The following is a 15,143-nucleotide window of genomic DNA, read 5'->3' on the forward strand; positions in this document are numbered from 1 at the left end:
TTGTGTTGGACTTGGACGGGTGAGACAACATGCATTTGATATGCTGGCGAAATTTTGTGTTGTTTTCCCTCCTGCTGTAATTCTTGTCTTCAACTTGGGAAGACTTGAACTTTGTTTTATTGGTTCTATAATGGTTGCCTATTGTTTTCGTTTTTCTTTTTTCTTGGGTTTTTTTTAAAGATTCCGACTTTCATTTGATAGTCTTTTTTGCCCTTTGGTTTATTGGTTCTGTTATGGTAAATTAAAAGCTCTTGTCTTTCTTTTACTGTCCTCCCTCATCCGCGAGGATGAGATTATAGGTTAATTTCGATTAACCTAGTTTCCTAACCTTATAAAAAAAACAAAAAATTTATACTAAATATAGCCCCTACTCTACCGTAAATCATCAAATAAACTTGCAAAATTATTTGAATTTGGATCAAAGATCATAACAAACATTTTAACTAACCAAATACTTATTTTGAAAACTAAGAAACATTAGTTATTTTAACATAAAATTAGAACTAAGCATTAGTCATGTTGAATCAAACTCATCCTCAATGACAAATTATGCAAAAGTTAAAGATTGTCTGTCGTTGAAAAGGTAGCATAAGAATCACAAATGCATAAATTTAAAATAAGAAATGAAATTTCTTATTAATATGCCCCTTAATTGATCAAAATGGGACAAATTTTCATGTATTGTGTACTTCATTAGTGTTTGCCAAGAATGTTCGCCTAAACAATACTACAATAGGGTGTTTTGGACTATACGAGTGTAAAATGTACTTAACCTATTTAATCAGGGTGAATCTTAACTGCTGCTCATCCTCAATCCCTTATGAAAGAAAGAGATGTGTCCCTAAACAAAAGCACCATGCCGAATGACAAGTCCAATAGCCAGATTTTGTTCAGTTTTGAAATAAAATAACCTGATTTTCCTCGTTTAACTTTGGATTTCTAAGCCTCATTTTAGTGCGCCATCAGTCAGATCAGTGATGATTTATCAGCAAATTAATGCCATCCAGAACCTTGGTCATTCGAAACGACAAAAAAGTGCAATAAGATTCAGATCTGTAAAAAACTGCAAAAGTAAGCTATCCTGTCAGGTTAATGAAACGGATAGGGTATAAGTTAGTTGGGCCCGTTTGACAAGTCCTGAAAACCGCTTAGGTCAAAGCTAGGCTCGAGCTCCATCATACCAATTGTGAACTCGACTAGAACCAAACATGACCCAATTTGGCTTGGCACGGCTCAGATTAGAAAATCTAGTTTGACCTAGTTTTCAATTTTTAAATATAACCGAAACACAAATTGTTGAACGAGACGGTCTTATACCATAAGGCCTCTTTATTTTAAGTTCAGCCTAAATTTTTTAATTGTAATATTGACATAAAATATAAATAAAAATACAACTACCCATCACTTTCATTATTTTGTTTCTCTTTCATCATTTTATTTCTATTCCTTTTCTTACTAATCTTCCTCACAATCTTGATTTTTTTTTTGTGGTTATATCATCTCTCACAAATACATATACTTCTCATAATTATTTTTTTACGCATTTTCGTTACATAATATGGCGGTTTTGTGTGAAATTGCTAGATCAAGTAAGTAATTTTTTTGATTCTCTTGATTGTATTTAAGTTTTCGCTAAATTATAGTAATTTCTGTCATTATTGCATTTATTGGGTATGAAATGTTTCCTTTTTAGAATTTTGGGTGATTTGGTTCATTTAGCGAAACTTCCGCTTCGATATTAGGGTTTGTCAAATTGTGTGTCTTCATGTACTATTTCGTTTCATGTTTGATGATTTTCAACGTTTTGTTTATAACTAGTTGTCATAGTTGTATATTTTAGGTGGACCTCGTTTTAGATCTTAATTGAAGCTCGATCATTTCAAATTTTTTTTATTTGGTTTATGTTAAAACTTTACAATTTAAGTAGATAACTTGTGATTTTAACTTAAAAACTTAGGTTTTAAGTTGCGCTTTTGTCAAAAGCTAACTAGCTCAAATGGAAGAGCATGTGCAATGGAACAAGATGCGGGTTCGAATCCCACGTTGGCTGCGTGATATTTGAGGTTTGGCAAAACAATGAACGCCTATATTGTGTTTTTCTTTTATAAATATTAGTGTTAACTAAATTGTTATATATACTTTTAAATTGAGAAACCGGTTATAAGTTCAAACTCATGTTTTAGTTCAAAACCCGTGATTATAGCTTGAAAAGTTTAAGTATCTTAGAGACCCAATTTTAAAATATCGAATTAAAATTACAATTTTGGATTTTTAGCTAAAAATTATGGATTTTAATTTGAGAACATTAGGTTTAATTTTAAGTTAGGGTAAATTGATAACTTATACCTAGTATAACACACTTTTTCAAACTTTATACCTAGAATAAAGTTTTTTCAAAACTTATACCTGAAACCCTTATTTCTTCATGGTTGCTACCAAATCTCGAAAAAAAGATGTATATTGTCAATTTTACCCTTACTACTTAATTTACCACCAATCTTCCCCACCACATTACTCAAGATACCCCAGCCACCTCCTCCCCAACCTATACATTAGCCCAACCCACCCACCCACCTATATCCACACTACTTGACAACGTCTTACCTCACCTCTACCCCATCACCAATTTGACTATTTCCACCCAACTTTGCCACCTGTTTCACAACCTTTCATTCAAATCCCACACTCTTCAAACATCGTCTCTTTTCTCAAACCAAGCACCACTACCAACTTTTCGCCGCCAACCATCTGACCCTCGCCGCACTTTCCCTTCCCTCCACCCAGACCTCCCTCCTACCAACCACAACCACAATAAACATCACCCTTAAGTTCAACCCGTTAGACCACCACATATTCCACAGACCCCCTAAATAAAAATTTGCTTAAACTAATACTGTGTATTATAAATCAAAAGCATACACTGCATATAGAATATGAACTTTGAAAAAGAGGGGAAAAAGGGAGATTTGGAAGAAATAGAGTGAGGTAGTAAGAAAGTGGTGTGTCGATGTTATCGTAAATAAGAAGTAAGGTGTTTGTGGTAGAGAGGAAGGGTGTGCGGTTCTGGTTGTGTGAGGAGTATAATAGTTGCTAGCTAGCTATGGGCCACCGGTAGGAGGATAAGTTGGGCACCGACACGAACACCGATAATGGCGGTGTTTTCAGTGGGGGATGAAGATGGTGGTTAATGATGATGGTTGTGGGTTTAATGGTTAATGTAGTGGAAGAGAGTGGTGAAGTGTAATAAGAAAGGGCAAAATGGTCAATTCATGGGATTCGGTATTGAGTATGAAAGAAACGAGGATTTTTGGTATAAGTTTTGAAAAAAATTATTCTAGGTATAAAGTTTGAAAAAGTGTGTTATATTCGGTATACGTTATCAATTTACCCTTTTAAGTTACAAAGTCATAGTTATAAGGTATGAGTTTTTTATTTTTAAATTTGAAAACTCAAAACTTTAACAATAAAACTCTTGATTGATTAGTTTGAAATCTATAAATATTAGGGTTATTTAATGGGAATACTCTGAACTATAGTGGTCCTTCTCAAAATACTCTGACCTATAAATTAACTATGAATATTACCAACTAATGTACCATTCCCCATGTATTAGAATGAGTTGAAGGTTAACCTGCTAATCCGGTTACGTTTGTTAAAAACGCACAAATTACCCAATTTCCTTATTTCTTTCTACCTACCTTACCTTTATTTCCTTTCCCTTTCTTTCTTTTACCTTTTCTTCTTCCCTTCCATATTTCAGTTAATTCTTCATCACCTTCCTCTCCTTATTCCTTACTTACTATGATCATGACTAAACAAATAAGAAATCATATTATCATCAGGCTAAAACCAACTGAAATTGGTGCAGCATATCCAGGTATTGAACAATTTCATCAACTGGGAAAACTAAAGAACAATCATCACTAATATCATTAATTCTCCGATTAATCATAACATTGTTATCAAAAATATATAAGAAGATTACTATAGTAATGCTGCACTAATTCAATCAAATATATAAGAAGATTGAATCTTGAAGAATTTTTGATACGGGCTTTTTTGTAATCAAGTCATTACCAAAGTATCAGAAGGATCTACCAGACTACCACCATTACTACATCATCTTCTTCAACAAGTTTGTCGGAATCTTGGCAACATCTGTGGTAAATTTAGTGCTTCATTTAGAAAATTATTGTTTTTCATCTCGTGTAAATTTTTCTCACCCCATTGTCATAAGTTCTAATTGTTGATTTGGATCAATTCAATGTTTGGCAAAAATCAGAAGATTAATATGGAGAATTGGGGATTCATATGTTTGATAACTAAGTCATTTCCATTAATTTTTCAAGCCTTGGTCTCATTACCTCTCTTTGAATCAAATTGGAATTAGCTTTGGAGAATCCCAGGTAAGTTATAAAATTTGGATAAAGCTTTTTCAAGTTGAGTGATGGTTATAATTTATGAAGAAATTTATAGAAAAGAGATAGGAGAAATTGGATTTTTGTACACAGAGAAGAAAATAGAGTTGTGAAAGGAAGAAGATGAAGCTTTTAATTAAAAAAAAAAAAATGGGGCCCACACTAAAGGTTACCTGCTACATCAGGTGAAAAAGAGACGAATTCTATTATGAGAGAGGGGGTATATTAGTCGGTAATATTCATAGTTAATTTATAGGTCAGAGTATTTTGAGAAGGACCTCCATAGTTTAGAGTATTGGCATTAAATAATCCTAAATATTATTAAAAGGGTAAACCTTAAAAACCACGTAGACAATGCCACCTCGCATTACTAAATGTCACATTGCATAACCAAAATTCCACGTCACCAATTATAGAGAGTCACGTCATTATTTCTTATTTAAAAAGAAATAAATTGAAGCATTAAATGCAAATAGCATAACAAACTTTAACTTTGACTTTTTAAATTTTTAGATAAATTAAACAACCATTAAAAATAAATTCATACTAAATTTAAATTTTTTACGTTTATTGTTAGAATATTTTAAACAACCAATAAATATCACATAATTATAATTTTACACCATTTATAAAATAATAAATAATTTGTAAATATTAAGAGTAAATAATAACATACTTAACATTAAACATTAATATTTTAATTTTTAAAAGTAGAATAGGTTAAACAAAAAATTTAAAAATTACATCACTCTAATTTTAAAATGTTTATATGTGCAACTCCCTCTTAATTCTTATTGAAATAAACTTGCTCAATTTTTTTAAATTTGATAAATAAATAAATGTATAAATACAATTTATAAATAAAAGGCAAGACAAAATATCCACCTCTTTTAGTTTCGTAAGATAACTCCCTAAATAATTCTCATGTAATGTGAATTTTGTAAGTAAAAAGAAAAAAGAAAAAAACCTTTTACATTTCCTTCTATTTACTCTATATTTATGTCTATAATAAATATGCTAATAATGAAAATGAATACTCAAAAGTCATGAAACTTTTCTACATATTTATGTATATATTAACTTTGATAATAATAATAAAAAAAAAGTCTAAAAGTCATAAAATGCATTCTCATTTGGCTATATAAATGTTTTATGGAAGGCAACATTTGTGAGCCAAGATTCAAGCCAAAATGTTTTTTACCCCTATTGCCAAAAAAAATTGTATGTATGTATCAATAATCTTTCTTATCATTGTATCAACATAAAGGTAAATGTATTAAGGTTTTTAAATAAATAATTTATTTATTTATTTTTAAGTTCGATTGATTTGACGTAATCTTCACATTTTTAACCTTAATCACTACAAGAAAAACTAAAACAGGAGACCGAAATTTGGCGACTGATATATTTAGTCGCCAAATTGGCGACTGATTTTCAAGTTGGCGACTGAAATCAGTCGCCAATTTGGCGACTGTCTTTTTTAAAAAGGGAATCAAACTTGGCGACCGAGATTTTAAATTTGGCGACTGATTTAGGTGTAGTCGCCAATTTGGCGACTGAAATTCAGTCGCCAAAATGAACTTCAGTCGCCAATTTTTTTAGTAGAAACCAGGCTGTCATTTTTTAAAAAGGGAATCAATTTGGCGACCGAGTTTTAAAATTTGGCGACTGATATATGTGTAGTCGCCAAATTTGGCGACTGAAATTCAGTCGCCAAATGACTTTTCAGTCGCCAAATTTTTTTATAGAAAAACGAAACTCCTCTCTCCTGCTTTACTCTTTCGAAACAAAAAAAAAAAAAAAAAAAAAAGAGAGGAAGCAGCGGGCGATTAAGGCGACGACAACAACCACACAACCACACCACCACTTCCACCACCGTGACCACCGTGACCATTGCCTCCATCACTCTCTTTAATTAGGTTAGTTTTTTTTTGTTTAATTTCAGTTTAATTTGTTTAATTTGTTAGATTAATTTGTAGTTAGTTTGATTAATTTGTGGTTAGTTTGTTATATTTATTTGTAGTTAGTATGTTAGATTAATTTGTAGTTAGATTTAGTTTAATTTGTGTTTGAATTAAAAGGGAATGATTAAGGGGGTTTATGTTTAGGTTTAGGGTTATGGGTGGGGGTTTGGTCGGCCGTGGGTGGCGGTGGGGGAAGGGTGGCGGTGGTCCGTGGGTGGCGGTGGTCCGTGGGTGCGGTGGGCCTTGGTGAAACCGTCTCATTATTATTATTGTTAGTATTAGTATTAGTATTAGTATTAGTATTAGTATTAGTATTAGTATTAGTATTAGTATTAGTATTATTATTATTATTGTTATTATTATTAGTATTAGTATTATTATTAGTATTAGTATTATTATTATTATTGTTATTATTATTATTATTATTATTATTATTATTATTATTATTATTACTAATTAAACCGCCTTATTATTATTAATGTTAAGCTAAGTGAAACCGTCCTTTGCATTAATGGAATTAGCTAAGTGGAACCGTCTTTTGGATTAAGAGAAATTATCTATTAGCTAAGTAGAACCTTCTTTAGGACTTGATTTTGATAAATTTAGTTTGATAATTCATGTTATTGATGAATTGAGGTAGAATAACCTTGTTATTTTTGTTTTTCTTTTCTCTTTTCGGGGTTGTCATGTTGCTAGGCACCACCGCGCGGTAGCTGTTGCTTCTTGTTTTCTTTTCATTTTTGCTTTTACTTGATTAGGTAACCTCCTCTTACCGGTTACTTTTTAAATTTACTAATTTTAGTTCAAATTATGTTACGGACTTTAGGATAGAAGCCTTTACTATGTGGTTGAATTGGGCTATTGATTGACTTAATTAATTTAGTACTTGATTGTGTTGTTGTTTGATTTGATGTTGACTTAGTACCAGTTCAAGAATTACTCATTAGGAGTAATTCTTGAATAGTCCCCATTTTGGGTGTTGTCTTTGTACGTTTCAAGTCATTTAGGTAGTAAACACGTACTTGTGATTTATTAATGAGGAATGAGTTTGGTGGCGATCCCTTTAATGTTCTCCGAATACATGTATATGTGTATTTGGAGAATCGAAGGGAATTCTTTGCCGAATTTTTTCCTCATTAATAAATTACAAGTATGTTTGCTAGTGACTTGAAACGTACATTGACGGGTTTAGGTTGGAGTGATAAGGACCCCATTCGAAGATGGATTACTTATTGACAATATTTATATATTGTTTTCATATGTTTATTGTATAATGTGGAGTATAATGTTTAAATTTTGTATTTAATATTATTGTTATTTTTTAAAAATGTTTAAATTTGTTTGGGGTCTTCTTTAGATTAAAATGAAGAGATTGGAACGTTCATGGATGTATGAAGGAAGATTAGACCATTCCAATAAGAAAAGACGTCCTACCGCTAGATTTATAAAGGGTGTTAGCGAGTTTATTGAATTTGCTAAACAACAAGATGAATATGACTTGGTAGACAAAAACTTAGGTGCCCTTGTGCCAAATGCAAAAACCTGAAATACCAGCTTGACATTGTAGTAGAAGAACATCTCATTATAAACGGGTTTAAGCCAAATTATTACAATTGGATTTAACATGGAGAAGCATATTCTCCAATTCATGAACAAGCTCACACCCAACAAATACAAAATGATGAGAACCCATATAGAGAGATGGTTGTTGATGCTATGGATTCCACTATTTTTAATAGTGATGACCATACAACTATTTCTGAAGAACAACCGCCACACCCACAAGCAAAAGCCTTTCTTGACATGTTAAAAGCCTCAGAAAAACCCTTGTATGAAGGAAGCAGAATGACATTGTTACAAGCCGCTTCTAGGCTAATTACCTTGAAATGTGAGTTCAATATGCCATTTGTTGCTGTTGATGGCATTGCCTCGTTCCTTGAGGAATCTTTCCCCGATGATAATATCATGACCGAAGTTTCTACACTACCAAAAAAGTAGTTAAAGGTCTTGATTACCGCATGAAAAGATTGATGCATGTCCTGAAGGATGTATGCTATTTTGGAAAGATGATGCTTTGCTTGACAAATGTAAAGATTGTGGGGCGGATAGATATGAGACAAGTGAAGGAGATACAGTTTTGGTGTTGAAAAAAGGCAACGGTAGTAAGAGGGCCAAAAAGAGTAAGAAACCAATAGCATGTAACCAATTGTTTTACTTTCCTCTCGCACCAAGACTTCAAAGAATCTATGCCACCAAAAACATTGCCGAACAAATGAGATGGCACAAAGAAAACCCACGTGCTCCGAGGAAGATGAGTCATCCTAGTGATGGGGAAGAATGGAAACGATTTGATCAGATGTATCCTGATTTTGCCAAGGAACCCCGCAATGTACGACTTGGCTTGTGTACGGATGGATTTGATCCTTTCGGTAATTTTGGGAGGAAGTATTCTTGTTGGCCCGTTATGGTCACACCATACAACTTACCACCTTGGTTATGTATGAAAAGACCATTTATCTTCTTGTCACTTATTGTTCCCGGACCAAAAAGCCCGAAACGTAATTTGGATGTTTATTTACAACCATTGGTGGAGGAGTTGAAATATTTGTGGGAAGTTGGGGTGGAAACTTATGATGTGTCTAAAAAACAAAATTTTCAACTTAAAGCTTCCCTTTTGTGGACAATAAATGATTTTCCCGCCTATGGTATGCTATCTGGGTGGACTACACAAGGACAAAAAGCATGTCCTTGTTGCATGGAGGAAAGTAAAGCATTTTGGCTTCCCAATAGCAAGAAAATAAGCTGGTTTGATTGTCATAGATGCTTCTTACGAGAGGGAAATCCACATAGGAAGAACAAGAAAGCTTTCACAAAAGGTAAAGAGGTGCTTGATGCCCCTCCGAAACGAGTGCCTGGGGATGAGATATGGAAGACGGTATGTGATTTACCTTCCCTATTGATGGTACCGAGGAAGAATTTAAAGAATTGAAAAAGCAGAAAAATGGTTGGTTTAAAAGAAGCATTCTTTGGGACCTTCCTTATTGGAAGACAATGTTGATAAGACATAATTTGGATGTAATGCACATAGAAAAGAATTTCTTTGAGCAACTAATTGACATGATCATGGATGTAGAAGGTGAAAAATGTGATAGATTGCTTCTAGAAAAGATTTGCAGAAATTTTTTCATCGTCCCAAATTACACATTCGCGGCGACGGGTCTAAGCCAACATCCATTTTCACTCTCGACAAAGCTAAGAGAAAAGTATTGTGTGAGTGGTTACAAAATTTGAAGTTTCCTGATGGGTAAGCATCAGATTTTAGTCGATGTGTTGATCTTAAGAAGCTGAAGTTGCAAGGCTTGAAAAGTCATGATTGTCATGTATTCATGGAGCGATTATTACCCGTTGCTTTGAAACACCTCGTGCCGACAAACGTTTGGAATGCAGTTGTTGAGATTAGTCAATTCTTCCGAGATTTATGTGCCTCTTCAATATGTGTTGATGACATGATTCGTCTGGAAGAGCAAATACCACAGATATTGTGTAAGCTTGAAATGATCTTTCCTCCTGCATTTTTTAACTCGATGGAGCATCTACCGGTTCATTTGCCATATGAAGCCAAAGTTGGGGGACCCGTCCAATATAGGTGGATGTATCCATTTGAAAGGTAATGAAGATAATCTAGCTACTTTTAAATTAAAATTAATAATAATAACTAATCTATTTATTATATGTTAACTTTATTATTAATAAAAATCATCATTAACTTTTATAGGTTTCTTAATCATTTGAAGAAAAAAATTGGTAATAAAGCTAGGGTGGAAGGTTCTATATGCAATGCTTATTTAACGGAAGAGATTGCAAACTTTTGTTCTCTTTACTTTGAAAAACATATAGAAACCAAAGCAAAAAACTTGAATGTTGAGAAACCGGATGAAGTAGACGGAAGTTTACCCGAATTTTTTCAAACTCAAGATGATGAAGGGTGTTCATCAAAGGGGCAAACACGATATTTGGATGATAAAGAGTATAATCGTGCCCACCTTTACGTGCTATCTAATTGTGACCTCTTGGAGCCATACGAAACACAGTTTGTTAATGATTTCATTCAGAGGAATCCTAATATAAGTAAGGATGATGTTTGGGACAAACATGAGGACCAATTTCCATCATGGTTTTAGAAACATGTAATTGAGTTGAATATTCAAGATGATTTGATAAGAAGTTTGGCTTTTGGTCCTTCAAAAATGGTAAGAACGTGGAATCGATACTCGGTTAATGGGTTTAATTTTCAAACATTCAACCACGGTAAAGGTAAGGCTAGGTGCAATTGGGGGTTACTATTTCTTCTCTTGATGACAACGAATACTATGGTATAGTTGAAGATATCTTTGAAATTAGTTATAGTGGACGTGGCCGAGCTTATAAAACTGTCTTATTCAAGGTTGACTGGAAGGATAATTCGCAGGTGGAATGAGAGTACATGAACAATACAAGCTTGTAGAAGTGAATCGTACTAGAACATACTCTAAGTATGATCCATTTATACTTGCACATCAGGCTCATCAAGTGTATTTTGCTACTTATCCAAGCACAACAAATGATAGAAATCAAAATGCGTGGTGTGCAATCTTTAAGACAAAGGCACGGTCACAAGTTGATACAACTTTTTTCAAGAAGAAAACGTTTCAAATGAAACGCTTTTGTCTCCACCCGATGAAATCAACTATGAACATGAGAATAAAGATGGTGAAGACATGGAAGAGGAAGAATTTTATGATGTGGAAGAGAGACTCACTAGGGGGAGGATGAGGCGGAGGAGGAGGAGGAGAGAAGGGAAGAAGAGGAGGAGAGGAGGGGGAAGATGAGGTGAGGAGGAGAAGGGAGGAGGAGAAAAGGAGGAAGGACGAGGGGTTTGGAGATGAAGATGATTATGATGATGATGATGACGATGAGGAAGAGGATGAGGATGAGGACGAGGGGTTTGAAGATGAAGATGATTAAATTGGTATAATTTTGTATTCCTCAAGAGTAAATTATTAAAATTTAGAAGTCTGTATAATTTTCATTTATCATTATTTGTGTTAATTTTTATTTGTATTACTGCAGAGATGGTGGAGCGGGTCGAGGTAGGAAGCGTGGAGGCGGCTCGGGAGGAGGAGGACAATACGCGTCCGGAGCGAGGAGGAGGAGTTTGTGCGGGGAGGATCCGATGCGGATGACAGACGGTGACGATGAGGAGACTGACGCTACCGACGAGCCACCACCGGTGCCGATACGGTACACTTCGGATCATAAGATGATTCTTGAGCCGGCGGGATTATGGTAAGTTTTATTCTTTATTAGTCTACTATTTTGTTTTTTTTTTATTTTTTTTTAAAATAATAATTGTTTGTAATTTTACATGTTCAAAATAAATGCAGGTTTATGGACGATTGCGTGGTACGAGGTGTCACGAAAAGCACGAAGACTAATTTCGTGGGTCCAATTCCTACATCGTGGACACAAGCTTCTCATGCACAAAGAGATGCGTGGTTCAATAACTTTCGGGTATATATTTTCCGTAATTCTTTGTTTTAATAACCAAGGTTATACTTTTATAAATACTAATATGAAATTTTGTCGCTTTTTTTTTGTAGCAAGCATATGCTTGGTCACCGTCTCAAGAACGGAATGTCCGTTTCAGGTACGAGGAAGTCGGTACTCGACGATATCGGGACGTGATTTGGAAGGTAGTTAGGCGCCCAAAGGAACCAGAGCACATGAAAGGTATTTAATTAACTTGTTTTGTTATTTGTATTAATTAATATATACTCTCTTATATTATAAATAATATCAGTAACTTATTAGTTATGATTTCATATGTGTAATTGCAGGTGACAACTATGAAGGCTTAATAAAGCATACCAAAACTCCCGCTTTTCAGAAGAAGTCTAAGCAAGCATCCCTCAACAAAAGAGGAGGAAAGGAAGACGCCGTGAACGAGCCTACTCATTACGCGGGTTCACGATCGTTCTGGAATCGTATGTTGGGGGTAAGTTTGTCTATTATTTCACACTTTTTTTTTTGTTTTCAATGCAACATGTTTATTTTATGTTAGATTTTTTGTTGATTTTCTAACATGTATGTTTATTTTTTCATTCAGAGAGGAAAGAAGAAGTCACAGCCGATTGCGACGGTACCAGAACTGTTTCTGGACACGCATTCCAGGGTTGACCACAAAGGGGTTAGAACTTGGACTAAGCCAAAAGACAAGCAATTATATGTAAGTTTCCGTAACACTTAATTTTTGTTAATTTACTCTCTTTTAAAATGTCGTATATAAGGTGGTTACCATATTAACTTACAACCATTTGTTTAATATTGTAGGAAGCATTTGAACAAGAAAAAGCCGCCAATCCAGAAACTCCGGATAATGACATATGGTATAAGTTGGTGGATGGCTTCAAGAAAGGGCACGTGTATGGTACCGGAAGTTCAACACCGGCTTTCTATGAGAAAACGCGTAGGAGATCGACTTCAACAATTCCCAAAGAACACGTATCAACCGGAATTATTAGTCAACTTCAAGGTCAAATAAGAGAGCGTGATGAACGTGATGCCAAACGTGATGAAGAATTGCGCCAAATGAAGGAAAGAATGACAATGTTTGAGACTTGGTGGCAAGGTTGTAACCGGACTGGACCCAACTACGATCCAAATGATCCGCATGGTCCACATGGGGGGAGTGGAGCTGGTGTTGGCTTCCCAAAGAAGATGATTTTAGCATGTAAGCTTGTAAAACTTGAACTTTAGACTTGAACATTAGAATAGCTTAGCTTGTAAAACTTTCATTTTCAATATATGAAATGAAGTTTCAGAAAATGGGAGGTGTTGGGTTGAAATGTATGGTGTTGTGTGTGTTGAAATTTGGGATGTATGGTGTTGTGGAACATCGGTTTTTATGCAGGTTGTAAATATTTGGCTAGTAATGAAAACGGAAAAAATCTGAAAAACATACAGGAGGTTTAGCGACTGACATTGGATTTGGCGACTGAAAATCAGTCGCCATTTTGGCGACTGATTTATGGTAGTCGCCAAAATGGCGACTGATTTTCAGTCGCCAAATCCAATGTCAGTCGCCAAAGTTCCTCAGCCAAACTGGCTACGTCACCCAAAAATGGCGACTGAATGTAGATTTGGCGACTGCATTTCAGTCGCCAATTTGGCGACTACCTAGAATCCGTCGCCAATTTGGCGACTACCCTATCAGTCGCCATTTTTGCCATTTGGCGACTACCCTATCAGTCGCCAAATTTGGCGACCGACTTTAGTCGCCAAAGCTAGAAAAGGCGACTAAGGTCCGCGACTGACGTTTGGCGACTGATTTCAGTCGCCAAAATGATTTTGGCGACTGATTTCAGTCGCCAAAATCAGTCGCCTGTTTTAATTCTTTTTGTAGTGAATATATATGTAATTTTGTTTTCATTTAGAGACTATCAAGATTTGTGGAGTTGAACTATTTAAAGGTAAATATACTTATATCTTTATAATTCAATGCCTATTTCTTACAAAATATCCACCTCTTTTATTTTCGTAAGATAACTCTCTAAACAATTCTCATGTAATGTGAATTTTGTAAGAAAAAAAAAAAGAAAAAAAACTTTTACATTTCTTTCTATTTACTTTATATTTATGTCTATAATAAATATGCTAATAATGAAAACGAATACTCAAAAGTCATGAAACCTTTCTACATATTTATGTATATATTAACTTTGATAATAATAATAATAAAAAAAGTCTAAAAGTCATAAAATGCATTCTCATTTGGCTATATAAATGTTTTATGAAAGGCAATATTTGTGAGCCAAAATTCAAGCCAAATTTTTTTTTACTCCTATTGCCAAAAAAATTGTATGTATGTGTCAATAATGTTTCTTATCATTGTATCAACATCAAGGTAAATGGATTAAGGTTTTTAAATTAATAATTTATTTATTTATTTTAAAGTTCGATTGATTTGAAGTAATCTTCACATTTTTAACCTTAATAAATATGTAATTTTTTTTTCATTTAGAGACTATCAAGATTTGTGGAGTTGAACTATTCAAAGGTAAATATACTTATATCTTTATAATTCAATGCCTATTTCTTACCTTACTTACGAGAAAACTTAAATTAATAACGATAAGGTTAATACTACATAAATCAAATTCTACCATTTTATTTGTTATTAATCACTAAGTGGATTTTTTTTGTATGGATAGTTAATTGGAGAAAGAAGATTATATGAAGAAGAGTGGTAAGAGAAAACTTAAATTAATAACGATAAGGTTAATATTACATACATCAAATTCCACCATTTTATTTGTTATTAATCACTCAGTGGAATTTTTTTTGTATGGATAGTTCATTGGAAAAACAAGACTATATGAAGAAGAGAAATACTATAATTGCTTAAACAAATACTCCCTCCATTACACTCAATACTATGTTATAAACTAACTACAATATTGACAACATGAATGTGAATGAGTAATTGTTTTTAGGTTCATAATTTTTTTTTTATTTCAGAAACTTTCAACTATATGTTTTATTTGGGTATGTGTTATTTTTTTATTCATGATTTTTTCTTTGAAAAACAGCTCTCATAGAATGAAATTGGAGTTGCGATGATCTCAATCTTATTAACAAGTTGGACAACAAAATCTCTTTTGGTATTGATAATAGCTACATGTCATATTATCTTGTGTGTATGTCTTATAACACAAATGAGATT

General features: G+C 33.7%; 1 long non-coding RNA gene across 1 annotated transcript; it reads left to right on the forward strand.

Moving 5' to 3' along the window:
* Positions 1 to 12,266: 12,266 nt before the first annotated feature.
* Positions 12,267 to 12,907, forward strand: LOC141595606 (uncharacterized). The gene is made up of 3 exons (XR_012522283.1): positions 12,267 to 12,416; positions 12,528 to 12,647; positions 12,752 to 12,907. It is a non-coding gene; the product is annotated as an uncharacterized LOC141595606 (long non-coding RNA).
* The last annotated feature ends 2,236 nt before the right edge of the window (positions 12,908 to 15,143 follow it).

This window comes from Silene latifolia, chromosome 8 (genome assembly GCF_048544455.1).
Source record: "Silene latifolia isolate original U9 population chromosome 8, ASM4854445v1, whole genome shotgun sequence".
Taxonomy (NCBI): Eukaryota; Viridiplantae; Streptophyta; class Magnoliopsida; order Caryophyllales; family Caryophyllaceae; genus Silene; species Silene latifolia.